Genomic DNA, 14,982 nt, shown 5'->3' with positions numbered 1-14,982 from the left:
AAACATTGTGAGAAACGGCTTCTTTTGAAGTAACATCGTTTTCGTAAAAGAAAATATTTCTCACTAAAATATTTGAATTTGGTGTTAAAACCTCAGAATTTGATTTTGAGGCCTCGAAATCAAGCACCAGAAAGCACAAAATTTTGTGTGACAAGGGTGTTTTTTCTTCCATTAACAATTTACAACTTACATAACTCAAATCAAATAGGCCACTTGATAGAAGGTATATAAGGCCCATAATCTGAAACTCTGCCATGAATGGCTGATGAACTGCACATGGATTATCCCTGTTGTTATAACTGTTGTTGATAATCCATGTGCAGTGGCGTTTGTTGGCGAAGCAAAAAGTCACATGAATCTACTTTTAAAGTATAATTTAGCCAGTTTTGCATCAACCTAAGTAGCCTACCTTATCTTTAGAACAATATTATGTTGTTTTCAAGATCTCATAGTCAAAGTGGATGCCCAGTAGATGATCCATATTCCTGCTGCAGCACATGCTGCGGCACATCTTGAAGTAGAGGTAAGCTTTAGATCCAAGGCAGCACTGGTCCAAGTCAATCCTCTGCATATAGGAGAAACAAAATGATTAATCCTTACCTACTGGTATCCTTTACAATCTAGCTAATAATGGTTCCACTTGAATGTCATTTGATTCAACAACTATAATCTTCGCCTGAGGCTAGAAACACCAGAGTCTGACAATTTCGGACAGTTCATGGCTAATGTAAGCTTGTACTTTGAAGGGCCTCTCATTTTCACACACAGCCCATCCCAATTACATCTGCCACCCAGAACACCATGTGTCCAGACTGGCTGTCTGGGATTTGACAATATTTATGTGTTTTTATTTTAATGACTTCTAGCCACCTTCATTGGTAGGTTTAGAGGAGGAATTGAACCATGGAGATTTCTACCTCCATGGTTAAACAAACCCTTATTCAAAGCACCGCAGGTGTCCAAAAGATAAAAATGACTTAATCCAAAATGGGCTTGTGTTCACAGTGAGTTCATTATTGTCCAGCGGACTAAACTAGCCCATGAGGTAGAATATTTGGTCTTGCATCAGCGACCCCCCCCCCCCCCACACCCATGGCTAGTTCCAGTTCATTACATTGCGCATGCGTTTTCCACAGAGTTTGGATCCGCTATATGGACCTCACGGTCATCATGTAGCCCAACAAATACGGCCAAATCACTTCATATCCTTGGGCCACAGCATGCAATTCCATTTCTGTGCCCGCTGAAATTCTGATTCGCCCTGTCTTCGATCAAGAAAAAAATATTACACGCTGTTTGAAGCTTCAAATTGTTTTCGAGAGTGAAATTTAAATTGGAAATATCTCACAACTATAGTTGAGTAGTCGTAGCCTACACACATGCTCATGTTACTTTAACAAAAGTGTTTTTCAATCAAAAATTAGTCTGGTACATCACTGTTAAATAAAGTTGTTGAGGGAAGGAACTAGTACAACCAAACTTTGGTGTTAATTCTCGGTCCTATGTGTGTAGCTAGCTGTGTTTATGTGCCACTTTCTTGGTAAAACAAAACCTGTTCATTGTCATAAACCTGCGTCAATTTTAAAAAGTGGTACTAAAAACTGGTTCTGTTGCGATGTCCACTTGGAACTTTTTTGACAAAGGGAAACACCGGGGACCGGCACTGTCAGGGACTAAATAAAGGTAAGGCCGCCAGAAGAAAGACGAGAGACAGATGTTTTGCTTGTTCATACAGACACGCTAGTACTCACTGTCGATCCATACACAAGGATGACGTAACCTTTTTTGCCACGGTCGTTTGGGCTCAAATAGACCAGAAGAAGCAATAATTTTTGGGGTTTAGTTTAGCCTAGCTTTGTGGATCAAATTGACCCTGGCAGACCAGATCTGGGGGTAGGGGTTGAGCTTTGAAAAATCTCACGCATTGCTGGCCTGTGGACTTGGCATCTCTGGAATTGTGTATGGTTGTGTTGGTCCCATTGACTTGTGTATGGTTGTGTAGTTTCCCATTGACTTGTGTATGGTTGTGTAGTTTCCGATTGACTGGTGTATGGTTGTGTCAATTCCCATTGACTTGTGTATGGTTGTGAAGTGTCCCATTGACTTGTGTATGGTTGTGAAGTGTCCCATTGACTTGTGTATGGTTGTGTAGTGTTCCATTGACTTGTGTATGGTTGTGTAGTTTCCCATTGACATGTGTATGGTTGTGTAGTTACCCGTTAATTGTGTATGGTTGTGTAGTTTCCCATTTGTGTGTGTATGGTTGTGTAGTGTCTCATTTGAATTGCAGACCTACCAAGTCTCACGCATTAGGCGTGAGACTCACGCATTTGGGCTCTATTTCACGCTCACACGCACAGCAACCATTTTCTCACGCATTGGGGCCAGACCGACAAAAAAAAATTAAAATTAACGTCATGCATTGCCAAATCGCGCTCGTGTGTACAAAAAACGCAATCTACAATGTTTGCACAATCTTCAGATTGCATGCAGTTTATCAGAATCATCACTTTTGTGTACAAACTTTGTACAATTAAAGCACAAATTTGCATATTGCACTCACTTTTGCTCTCTCAGCAGGTTCTACTAAAATTCGGCAGAGCGCAAAATGCTTATTGCGCACAAGTTTTCCCGACTCATTTTAGCAAACTCGTTAAATGCGCTCCACTAGCAAAGACACAACAGGCAGAGGAAGTGAGCGGAGGATTTGGGACATCATTTTTAGTCAATTGTTTTTTAGTTAGGAAGGAAATAATTTGACACAATCGTACATCCACATTAACCATCAACATATTCTGTGTACCTCATGTTAGTTTTAATTATGGTTTAAAATGATACAGGAAGGACTACTGAACACATTTTATCAGTGTGGGATGGGTAATCGAGCAAAAGTATGAGATTTATTGAGCATTTTGTAAGTTTGGGTTTTTGGGCCAAAATTAAAAAAATCTGTGATGCCGGCATCACAAAATTTTCAGATTTCGGGTCAACAAATTTTGGGTGATTTTATGGTTTCAAATGATACAGAAAGGACTACTGAACACATTTTATCAGTGTGGGATGGGTAATCGAGCAAAAGTTTGAGATTTATTGAGCATTTTGTAAGTTTGAGTTTTTGGGCCAAAATTTAAAAAATCTGTGATGCCGGCATCACAAAATTTTCAGATTTCGGGTCAACAAATTTTCAGGGATTTTATGGTTTAAAATGATACAGGAAGGACTACTGAACACATTTTATCAGTGTGAGATGGGTAATCGAGCAAAAGTATGAGATTTATTGAGCATTTTGTAAGTTTGGGTTTTTGGGCCAAAATTAAAAAAATCTGTGATGCCGTCATCACAAAATTTTCAGATTTCGGGTCAACAAATTTTTGGTGATTTTATGGTTTCAAATGATACAGAAAAGACTACTGAACACATTTTATCAGTGTGGGATGGGTAAACGAGCAAAAGTTTGAGATTTATTGAGCATTTTGTAAGTTTGGGTTTTTGGGCCAAAATTAAAAAAATCTGTGATGCCGTCATCACAAAATTTTCAGATTTCGGGTCAACAAATTTTCGGTGATTTTATGGTTTCAAATGATACAGAAAGGACTACTGAACACATTTTATCAGTGTGGGATAGCTAATCGAGCAAAAGTTTGAGATTTATTGAGCATTTTGTAAGTTTGAGTTTTTGGGCCAAAATTTAAAAAATCTGTGATGCCGGCATCACAAATATTTCAGAATTCGGGTCAACAAATTTTCGGTGATTTTATGGTTTCAAATGATACAGAAAGGACTACTAAACACATTTTATCAGTGTGGGATAGCTAATCGAGCAAAAGTTTGAGATTTATTGAGCATTTTGTAAGGTTGAGTTTTTGGGCCAAAATTTAAAAAATCTGTGATGCCGGCATCACAAAAATTTCAGAATTCTGGTCAACAAATTTTCGGTGATTTTATGGTTTCAAATGATACAGAAATGACTAATAGACACATTTCATCAGTGTGGGATGGGTAATCGAGCAAAAGTATGAGATTTATTGAGCATTTTGTAAGTTTGGGTTTTGGGGCCAAAATTAAAAAAATCTGTGATGCCGTCATCACAAAATTTTCAGATTTCGGGTCAACAAATTTTTGGTGATTTTATGGTTTCAAATGATACAGAAAAGACTACTGAACACATTTTATCAGTGTGGGATGGGTAAACGAGCAGAAGTTTGAGATTTATTGAGCATTTTGTAAGTTTGGGGTTTTGGGCCAAAATTATGAAAAAATCACAAAATTTTCAGATTTTGGGTCAACAAATTTTCGGTGATTTTATGGTTTCAAATGATACAGAAAGGACTACTGAGCACATTTTATCAGTGTGGGATAGCTAATCGAGCAAAAGTATGAGATTTATTGAGCATTTTGTAAGTTTGGGTTTTTGGGCCAAAATTAAAAAAATCTGTGATGCCGGCATCACAAAATTTTCAGATTTCGGGTCAACAAATTTTCTGTGATTTTATGGTTTCAAATGATACAGAAAGGACTACTGAACACATTTTATCAGTGTGGGATAGCTAATCGAGCAAAAGTTTGAGATTTATTGAGCATTTTGTAAGTTTGAGTTTTTGGGCCAAAATTTAAAAAAATCACAAAATTTTCAGATTTTGGGTCAACAAATTTTCGGTTATTTTATGGTTTCAAATGATACAGAAAGGACTACTGAACACATTTTATCAGTGTGGGATGGGTAATCCAGCAAAAGTATGAGATTTATTGAGCATTTTGTAAGTTTGGGTTTTTGGGCCAAAATTAAAAAAATCTGTGATGCCGGCATCACAAACTTTTCAGATTTCGGGTCAACAAATTTTCTGTGATTTTATGGTTTCAAATGATACAGAAAGGACTACTGAACACATTTTATCAGTGTGGGATGGGTAATCGAGCAAAAGTTTGAGATTTATTGAGCATTTTGTAAGTTTGGGTTTTTGGGCCAAAATTAAAAAAATCTGTGATGCCGGCATCACAAAATTTTCAGATTTCGGGTCAACAAATTTTCGGTGATTTTATGGTTTCAAATGATACAGAAAGGACTACTGAACACATTTTATCAGTGTGGGATAGCTAATCGAGCAAAAGTTGGAGATTTATTGAGCATTTTGTAAGTTTGAGTTTTTGGGCCAAAATTTAAAAAAATCACAAAATTTTCAGATTTTGGGTCAACAAATTTTCGGTGATTTTATGGTTTCAAATGATACAGAAAGGACTACTGAGCACATTTTATCAGTGTGGGATGGGTAATCGAGCAAAAGTATGAGATTTATTGAGCATTTTGTAAGTTTGGGTTTTTGGGCCAAAAATTAAAAAATCTGTAATGCCGGCATCACAAAATTTTCAGATTTCGGGTCAACAAATTTTGAGTGATTTTATGGTTTCAAATGATACAGAAAGGACTACTGAGCACATTTTATCAGTGTGGGATAGCTAATCGAGCAAAAATATGAGATTTATTGAGCATTTTGTAAGTTTGGGTTTTTGGGCCAAAATTAAAAAAATCTGTGATGCCGGCATCACAAAATTTTCAGATTTCGGGTCAACAAATTTTCTGTGATTTTATGGTTTCAAATGATACAGAAAGGACTACTGAACACATTTTATCAGTGTGGGATAGCTAATCGAGCAAAAGTTTGAGATTTATTGAGCATTTTGTAAGTTTGAGTTTTTGGGCCAAAATTTAAAAAAATCACAAAATTTTCAGATTTTGGGTCAACAAATTTTCGGTGATTTTATGGTTTCAAATGATACAGAAAGGACTACTGAACACATTTTATCAGTGTGGGATAGCTAATCGAGCAAAAGTATGAGATTTATTGAGCATTTTGTAAGTTTGGGTTTTTGGGCCAAAAATTAAAAAATCTGTAATGCCGGCATCACAAAATTTTCAGATTTCGGGTCAACAAATTTTGAGTGATTTTATGGTTTCAAATGATACAGAAAAGACTACTGAACACATTTTATCAGTGTGGGATGGGTAATCCAGCAAAAGTTTGAAATTTATTGAGCATTTTGTAAGTTTGGGTTTTTGGGCCAAAATTTAAAAAATCTGTGATGCCGGCATCACAAAATTTTCAGATTTCGGGTCAACAAATTTTTGGTGATTTTATGGTTTCAAATGATACAGAAAAGACTAATGAACACATTTTATCAGTGTGGGATGGGTAATCGAGCAAAAGTTTGAGATTTATTGAGCATTTTGTAAAATTGGGTTTTTGGGCCAAAATTTAAAAAATCTGTGATGCCGGCATCACAAAATTTTCATAATTCGGGTCAACAAATTTTCGGTGATTTTATGGTTTCAAATGATACAGAAAGGACTACTGAACACATTTTATCAGTGTGGGATGGGTAATCCAGCAAAAGTTTGAGATTTATTGAGCATTTTGTAAGTTTGGGTTTTTGGGCCAAAATTAAAAAAATCTGTGATGCCGGCATCACAAAATTTTCAGATTTCGGGTCAACAAATTTTCGGTGATTTTATGGTTTCAAATGATACAGAAAGGACTACTGAACACATTTCATCAGTGTGGGATAGCTAATCGAGCAAAAGTTTGAGATTTATTGAGCATTTTGTAAGTTTGGGGTTTTGGGCCAAAATTATTTTAAAAATCTGTGATGCCGGCATCACAAAATTTTCAGATTTCGGGTCAACAAATTTTGGGTGATTTTACGGTTTCAAATGATACAGAAAGGACTACTGAACACATTTTATCAGTGTAGGATGGGTAATCCAGCAAAAGTTTGAGATTTATTGAGCATTTTGTAAGTTTGGGTTTTTGGGCCAAAATTTAAAAAATCTGTGATGCCGTCATCACAAAATTTTCAGATTTCGGGTCAACAAATTTTCGGTGATTTTATGGTTTCAAATGATACAGAAAGGACTACTGAACACATTTTATCAGTGTGGGATAGCTAATCGAGCAAAAGTTGGAGATTTATTGAGCATTTTGTAAGTTTGAGTTTTTGGGCCAAAATTTAAAAAAATCACAACATTTTCAGATTTAGGGATAAATTTACGGTGATTTTATGGTTTCAAATGATACAGAAAGGACTACTGAACACATTTCATCAGTGTGGGATGGGTAATCGAGCAAAATTTTGAGATTTATTGAGCATTTTGGAGGTTTGGGTTATTGGGCCAAAATTTAAAAAATCTGTGATGCCGGCATCACAACATTTTCAGATTTCGGGTCAACAAATTTTGGATGATTTTATGGTTTCAAATGATACAGAAAGGACTACTGAACGCATTTTATCAGTGTGGGATGGGTAAACGAGTAAAAGTTTGAGATTTATTGAGCATTTTGTAAGTTTGGAGTTTTGGTCCAAAATTTAAAAAATCTGTGATGCCGGCTTCACAAAACTTTCAGATTCAAGGTCAACAAATTTTCAGTGATTTTATGGTTTCAAATGATACAGAAAGGACTACTGAACACATTTTATCAGTGTGGGATGGGTTAACGAGCAAAAGTTTGACTTTTTTTGAGCATTTAGTAAGTTTGGGTTTTTGGGCCAAAATTATAAAAAAATCTGTGATGCCGGCATCACAAAATTTTCAGATTTCGGGTCAACAAATTTTGGATGATTTTATGGTTTCAAATGATACAGAAAGGACTACTGAACACATTTTATCCGTGTGGGATGGGTAAACCAGCAAAAGTTTGAGATTTATTGAGCATTTTGTAAGTTTGGGGTTTTGGGCCAAAATTATAAAAAATTCTGTGATGCCGGCATCACACAATTTTCAGATTTCGGGTCAACAAATTTTGGATGATTTTATGGTTTCAAATGATACAGAAAGGACTACAGAACACATTTTATCAGTGTGGGATGGGTAATCGAGCAAAAGTTTGAGATTTATTGAGCATTTTGTAAGTTTGGAGTTTTGGTCCAAAATTTAAAAAATCTGTGATGCCGGCTTCACAAAACTTTCAGATTTAAGGTCAACAAACTTCGCGTGATTTTATGGTTTCAAATGATACAGAAAGGACTACTGAACACATTTTATCAGTGTGGGATGGGTTAACGAGCAAAAGTTTGACTTTTTTTGAGCATTTAGTAAGTTTGGGTTTTTGGGCCAAAATTATAAAAAAATCTGTGATGCCGGCATCACAAAATTTTCATATTTCGGGTCAACAAATTTTTGATGATTTTATGGTTTCAAATGATACAGAAAGGACTACTGAACACATTTTATCAGTGTGGGATGGGTAATCGAGCAAAAGTTTGAGATTTATTGAGCATTTTGTAAGTTTGTGTTTTTGGTCCAAAATTTTAAAAATCTGTGATGCCGGCATCACAAAATTTTCAGATTTCAGGTCAACAATTTTCGCGTGGTTTTATGGTTTCAAATGATACAGAAAGGACTACTGAACACATTTTATCAGTGTGGGATGGGTAAACGAGCAAAATTTTGAGATTTATGGAGCATTTTGGAGGTTTGGGTTTTTGGGCCAAAATTATAAAAAATCTTTGATGCCGGCATCACAAAACTTCAGATTTCGGGTCAACAAATTTTGGGTGATTTTATGGTTTCAAATGATACAGAAAGGACTACTGAACACATTTTATCAGTGTGGGATGGGTAACCCAGCAAAAGTTTGAGATTTATTGAGCATTTTGTAAGTTTGGGGTTTTGGGCCAAAATTATAAAAAAATCTGTGATGCCGGCATCACAAAATTTTCAGATTTCGGGTCAACAAATTTTGGGTGATTTTATGGTTTCAAATGATACAGAAAGGACTACTGAACACATTTTATCAGTGTGGGATGGGTAAACGAGCAAAAGTTTGAGATTTATTGAGCATTTTGTAAGTTTGGGTTTTTGGGCCAAAATTATAAAAAAATCTTTGATGCCGGCATCACAAAATTTTCAGATTTCGGGTCAACAAATTTTGGGTGATTTTATGGTTTCAAATGATACAGAAAGGACTACTGTACACATTTTATCAGTGTGGGCAGGGTAATCGAGCAAAATTTTGAGATTTATGGGGCATTTTGTAAGTTTGGGTTTTTGGGCTAAAATTTAAAAAATCTGTGATGCCGGCATCACAAATTTTTCAGATTTTGGGTCAACAAATTTTGGGTGATTTTATGGTTTCAAATGATACAGAAAGGACTACTGAGCACATTTTATCAGTGTGGGATAGCTAATCGAGCAAAAGTTTGAGATTTATTGAGCATTTTTTAAGTTTGGGTTTTAGGGCCAAAATTATAAAAAATCTGTGATGCCGGCTTCACAAATCTTTTAGATTTCGGGTCAACAAATTTTGGGTGATTTTATGGATTCAAATGATACAGAAAGGGCTACTGAACACATTTTATCAGTGTGGGATGGGTAATCCATTAAAAGTTTGAGATTTATTGAGCATTTTGTAAGTTTGGGTTTTTGGGCCAAAATTTAAAAAAATCTGTGATGCCGGCATCACAAAATTTTCAGGTCTCGGGTCAACAAATTTTGGGTGATTTTATGGTTTCAAATGATACAGAAAGGACTACTGAACACATTTTATCAGTGTGGGATGGGTAATCCAGCAAAAGTTTGAGATTTATTGAGCATTTTGTAAGTTTGGGTTTTTGGGCCAAAATTGTAAAAATCTGTGATGCCGGCATCACAAAATTTTCAGATTTCGGGTCAACAAACTTTCAGGGATTTTATGGTTTCAAATGATACAGGAAGGACTACTGAACACATTTTATCAGTGTGGGAAGGGTAATCGAGCAAAAGTTTGAGATTTATTGAGCATTTTGTAAGTTTGGGTTTTTGGGCCAAAATTAAAAAAATCTGTGATGCTGGCATCACAAAATTTTCAGATTTAGGGTCAACAAATTTTCGGTGATTTTATGGTTTCAAATGATACAGAAAGGACTACTGAACACATTTTATCAGTGTGGGATGGGTAATCGAGCAAAAGTTTGAGATTTATTGAGCATTTTGTAAGTTTGGGTTTTTGGGCCAAAATTTTAAAAATCTGTGATTCCGGCATCACAAAATTTTCAGATTTCGGGTCAACAAAATTTCGGGGATTTTATGGTTTCAAATGATACAGGAAGGACTACTGAATACATTTTATCAGTGTGGGATGGGTAATCGAGCAAAAGTATGACATTTATTGAGCATTTTGTAAGTTTGGGTTTTTGGGCCAAAATTAAAAAAATCTGTGATGCCGGCATCACAAAATTTTCAGATTTCGGGTCAACAATTTTTCGGTGATTTTATGGTTTCAAATGATACAGAAAGGACTACTGAACACATTTTGTCAGTGTGGGATAGCTAATCGAGCAAAAGTTTGAGATTTATTGAGCATTTTGTAAGTTTGGGTTTTTGGGCCAAAATTAAAAAAATCTGTGATGCCGGCATCACAAAATTTTCAGATTTCGGGTCAACAAATTTTGGATGATTTTATGGTTTCAAATGATACAGGAAGGACTACTGAACACATTTTATCAGTGTGGGATGGGTAATCAAGCAAAAGTATGAGATTTATTGAGCATTTTGTAAGTTTGGGTTTTTGGGCCAAAATTTAAAAAATCTGTGATGCCGGCATCACAAAATTTCTGAATTCGGGTCATCAAATTTTGGATGATTTTATGGTTTCAAATGATACAGAAAGGACTACTGAACGCGTTTTATCAGTGTGGGATGGGTAAACGAGCAAAAGTTTGAGATTTATTGAGCATTTTGTAAGTTTGGGTTTTTGGGCCAAAATTAAAAAAATCTGTGATGCCGGCATCACAAAATTTTCAGATTTCGGGTCAACAAATTTTCGGTGATTTTATGGTTTCAAATGATATAGAAAGGACTACTGAACACATTTTATCAGTGTGGGATAGCTAATCGAGCAAAAGTTTGAGATTTATTGAGCATTTTGTAAGTTTGAGTTTTTGGGCCAAAATTTAAAAAAATCACAAAATTTTCAGATTTCGGGTCAACAAATTTTGGGTGATTTTATGGTTTCAAATGATACAGAAAGGACTACTGAACACATTTTATCAGTGTGGGATGGGTAATCGAGCAAAAGTTTGAGATTTATTGAGCATTTTGTAAGTTTGGGTTTTTGGGCCAAAATTTTAAAAATCTGTGATGCCGGCATCACAAAATTTTCAGATTTCGGGTCAACAAAATTTCGGGGATTTTATGGTTTCAAATGATACAGGAAGGACTACTGAACACATTTTATCAGTGTGGGATGGGTAATCGAGCAAAAGTATGAGATTTATTGAGCATTTTGTAAGTTTGGGTTTTTGGGCCAAAATTTTAAAAATCTGTGATGCCGGCATCACAAAATTTTCAGATTTAGGGTCAACAATTTTTCGGTGATTTTATGGTTTCAAATGATACAGAAAGGACTACTGAACACATTTTGTCAGTGTGGGATAGCTAATCGAGCAAAAGTTTGAGATTTATTGAGCATTTTGTAAGTTTGGGTTTTTGGGCCAAAATTTAAAAAATCTGTGATGCCGGCATCACAAAATTTTCAGATTTCGGGTCAACAAATTTTGGATGATTTTATAGTTTCAAATGATACGGGAAGGACTACTGAACACATTTTATCAGTGTGGGATGGGTAATCGAGCAAAAGTATGAGATTTATTGAGCATTTTGTAAGTTTGGGGTTTTGGGCCAAAATTATAAAAAAATCTGTGATGCCGGCATCACAAAATTTTCAGATCTCGGGTCAACAAATTTTGGGTGATTTTATGGTTTCAAATGATACAGAAAGGACTACTGAACACATTTTATCAGTGTGGGAAGGGTAATCGAGCAAAATTTTGAGATTTATTGAGCATTTTGTAAGTTTGGGTTTTTGGGCCAAAATTTAAAAAAATCTGTGATGCCAGCATCACAAAATTTTCAGATCTCGGGTCAACAAATTTTGGGTGATTTTATGGTTTCAAATGATACAGAAAGGACTACTGAACACATTTTATCAGTGTGGGAAGGGTAATCGAGCAAAAGTTTGAGATTTATTGAGCATTTTGTAAGTTTGGGTTTTTGGGCCAAAATTTAAAAAAATCACAAAATTTTCAGATTTCGGGTCAACAATTTTTGGGTGATTTTATGGTTTCAAATGATACAGAAAGGAATACTGAACACATTTTAAAAGTGTGGGATGGGTAATCCAGCAAAAGTTTGAGATTTATTGAGCATTTTGTAAGTTTGGGTTTTTGGGCCAAAATTGTAAAAATCTGTGATGCCGGCATCACAAAATTTTCAGATTTCGGGTCAACAAACTTTCGGGATTTTATGGTTTCAAATGATACAGGAAGGACTACTGAACACATTTGATCAGTGTGGGATAGCTAATCGAGCAAAAGTTTGAGATTTATTGAGCATTTTGTAAGTTTGGGTTTTTGGGCCAAAATTAAAAAAATCTGTGATGCCGGCATCACAAAATTTTCAGATTTCGGGTCAACAAATTTTCGGTGATTTTATGGTTTCAAATGATACAGGAAGGACTACTGAACACATTTTATCAGTGTGGGATAGCTAATCGAGCAAAAGTTTGAGATTTATTGAGCTTTTTGTAAGTTTGAGTTTTTGGGCCAAAATTTAAAAAAATCACAAAATTTTCAGATTTCGGGTCAACAAATTTTGGGTGATTTTATGGTTTCAAATGATACAGGAAGGACTACTGAACACATTTTATCAGTGCGGGATGGGTAATCGAGCAAAAGTATGAGATTTATTGAGCATTTTTTAAGTTTGGGTTTTTGGGCCAAAAATTTAAAAATCTGTGATGCCGGCATCACAAAATTTTCAGATTTCGGGTCAACAAATTTTGGATGATTTTATGGTTTCAAATGATACAGAAAGGACTACTGAACGCGTTTTATCAGTGTGGGATGGGTAATCGAGCAAAAGTATGAGATTTATTGAGCATTTTGTAAGTTTGGGTTTTTGGGCCAAAATTGTAAAAATCTGTGATGCCGGCATCACAAAATTTTCAGATTTCCGGTCAACAAATTTTCGGGGATTTTATGGTTTAAAATGATACAGGAAGGACTACTGAACACATTTTATCAGTGTGGGATGGGTAATCGAGCAAAAGTATGAGATTTATTGAGCATTTTGTAAGTTTGGGTTTTTGGGCCAAAATTAAAAAAATCTGTGATGCCAGCATCATAAACTTTTCAGATTTCGGGTCAACAAATTTTGGGTGATTTTATGGTTTCAAATGATACAGAAAGGACTACTGAACACATTTGATCAGTGTGGAATGGGTTCACAAGCAAAAGTTTGAGATTTATTGAGCATTTTGAAAGTTTGGGTTATGGGCCAAAATTATGAAAAAATCTGTGATGCCGGCATCACAAAATTTTCAGATTCCGGGTCAACAAATTTTCAGTGATTTTATGGTTTCAAATGATACAGAAAGGACTACTAAACACATTTTATCAGTGTGGGATAGCTAATCCAGCAAAAGTTTGAGATTTATTGAGCATTTTGTAAGTTTGGGTTTTAGGGCCAAAATTATAAAAAATCTGTGATGCCGGCATCACAAAATTTTCAGATTTCGGGTCAATAAATTTTCAGTGATTTTATGGTTTCAAATGATACAGAAAGGACTACTGAACACATTTTATCAGTGTGGGATGGGTTAACAAGCAAAAGTTTGAGATTTATTGAGCATTTTTTAAGTTTGGGTTTTAGGGCCAAAATTATAAAAAATCTGTGATGCCGGCATCACAAAATTTTCAGATTTCGGGTCAACAAATTTTGGGTGATTTTATGGTTTCAAATGATACAGAAAGGATTACTGAACACATTTTATCAGTGTGGGATGGGTTAACAAGCAAAAGTTTGAGGTTTATTGAGCATTTTGTAAGTTTGGGTTTTTGGGCCAAAATTATAAAAAAATCTGTGATGCCGGCATCACAAAATTTTCAGATTTCGGGTCAACAAATTTTTAGTGATTTTATGGTTTCAAATGATACAGAAAGGACTACTGAACACATTTCATCAGTGTGGGATGGGTAATCGAGCAAAAGTTTGAGATTTATTGAGCATTTTGGACGTTTGGGTTTTTGGGCCAAAATTTAAAAAATCTGTGATGCCGGCATCACAAAATTTTCAGATTTCGGGTCAACAAATTTTCAGTGATTTTATGGTTTCAAATGATACAAAAAGGACTACTGAACACTTTTCATCAGTGTGGGATAGCTAATCGAGCAAAAGTTTGAGATTTATTGAGCATTTTGGAGGTTTGGGTTTTTGGGCCAAAATTTAAAAAATCTGTGATGCCGGCATCACAAAATTTTCAGATTTCGGGTCAACAAATTTTCAGTGATTTTATGGTTTCAAATGATACAGAAAGGACTACTGAACACATTTCATCAGTGTGGGATGGGTAATCGAGCAAAAGTTTGAGATTTATTGAGCATTTTGGAGGTTTGGGTTTTTGGGCCAAAATTTAAAAAATCTGTGATGCCGGCATCACAAAATTTTCAGATTTCGGGTCAACAAATTTTCAGTGATTTTATGGTTTCAAATGATACAGAAAGGACTACTGAACACATTTCATCAGTGTGGGATGGGTAATCGAGCAAAAGTTTGAGATTTATTGAGCATTTTGGACGTTTGGGTTTTTGGGCCAAAATTTAAAAAATCTGTGATGCCGGCATCACAAAATTTTCAGATTTCGGGTCAACAAATTTTCAGTGATTTTATGGTTTCAAATGATACAGAAAGGACTACTGAACACTTTTTATCAGTGTGGGATAGCTAATCGAGCAAAAGTTTGAGATTTATTGAGCATTTTTTAAGTTTGGGTTTTAGGGCCAAAATTATAAAAAATCTGTGATGCCGGCATCACAAAATTTTCAGATTTCGGGTCAACAAATTTTCAGTGATTTTATGGTTTCAAATGATACAGAAAGGACTACTGAACACATTTTATCAGTGTGGGATGGGTTCACAAGCAAAAGTTTGAGATTTATTGAGCATTTTGAAAG

General features: G+C 35.3%; 1 long non-coding RNA gene across 4 annotated transcripts in view; it reads right to left on the bottom strand.

The window, feature by feature from the left end:
* The window catches only part of LOC139936054 (uncharacterized), a 57,184-nt gene extending 56,694 nt beyond the window's left edge, over positions 1 to 490 (bottom strand). For 3 of the 4 annotated variants that reach the window (XR_011785884.1, XR_011785886.1, XR_011785887.1), the window contains exon 1: positions 410 to 490. This is a non-coding gene — a long non-coding RNA (uncharacterized lncRNA). The remainder of the gene's footprint in view (positions 1 to 409) is intronic. The other variant, XR_011785885.1, reaches the window with a different exon arrangement.
* Positions 491 to 14,982: the final 14,492 nt, after the last annotated feature.

Source organism: Asterias amurensis, chromosome 4 (assembly GCF_032118995.1).
Source record: "Asterias amurensis chromosome 4, ASM3211899v1".
NCBI lineage: Eukaryota > Metazoa > Echinodermata > Asteroidea > Forcipulatida > Asteriidae > Asterias > Asterias amurensis.
The sequence above is the reverse complement of the archived record's forward strand: the minus strand, read 5'-3'. Positions and strand labels throughout refer to the sequence as shown.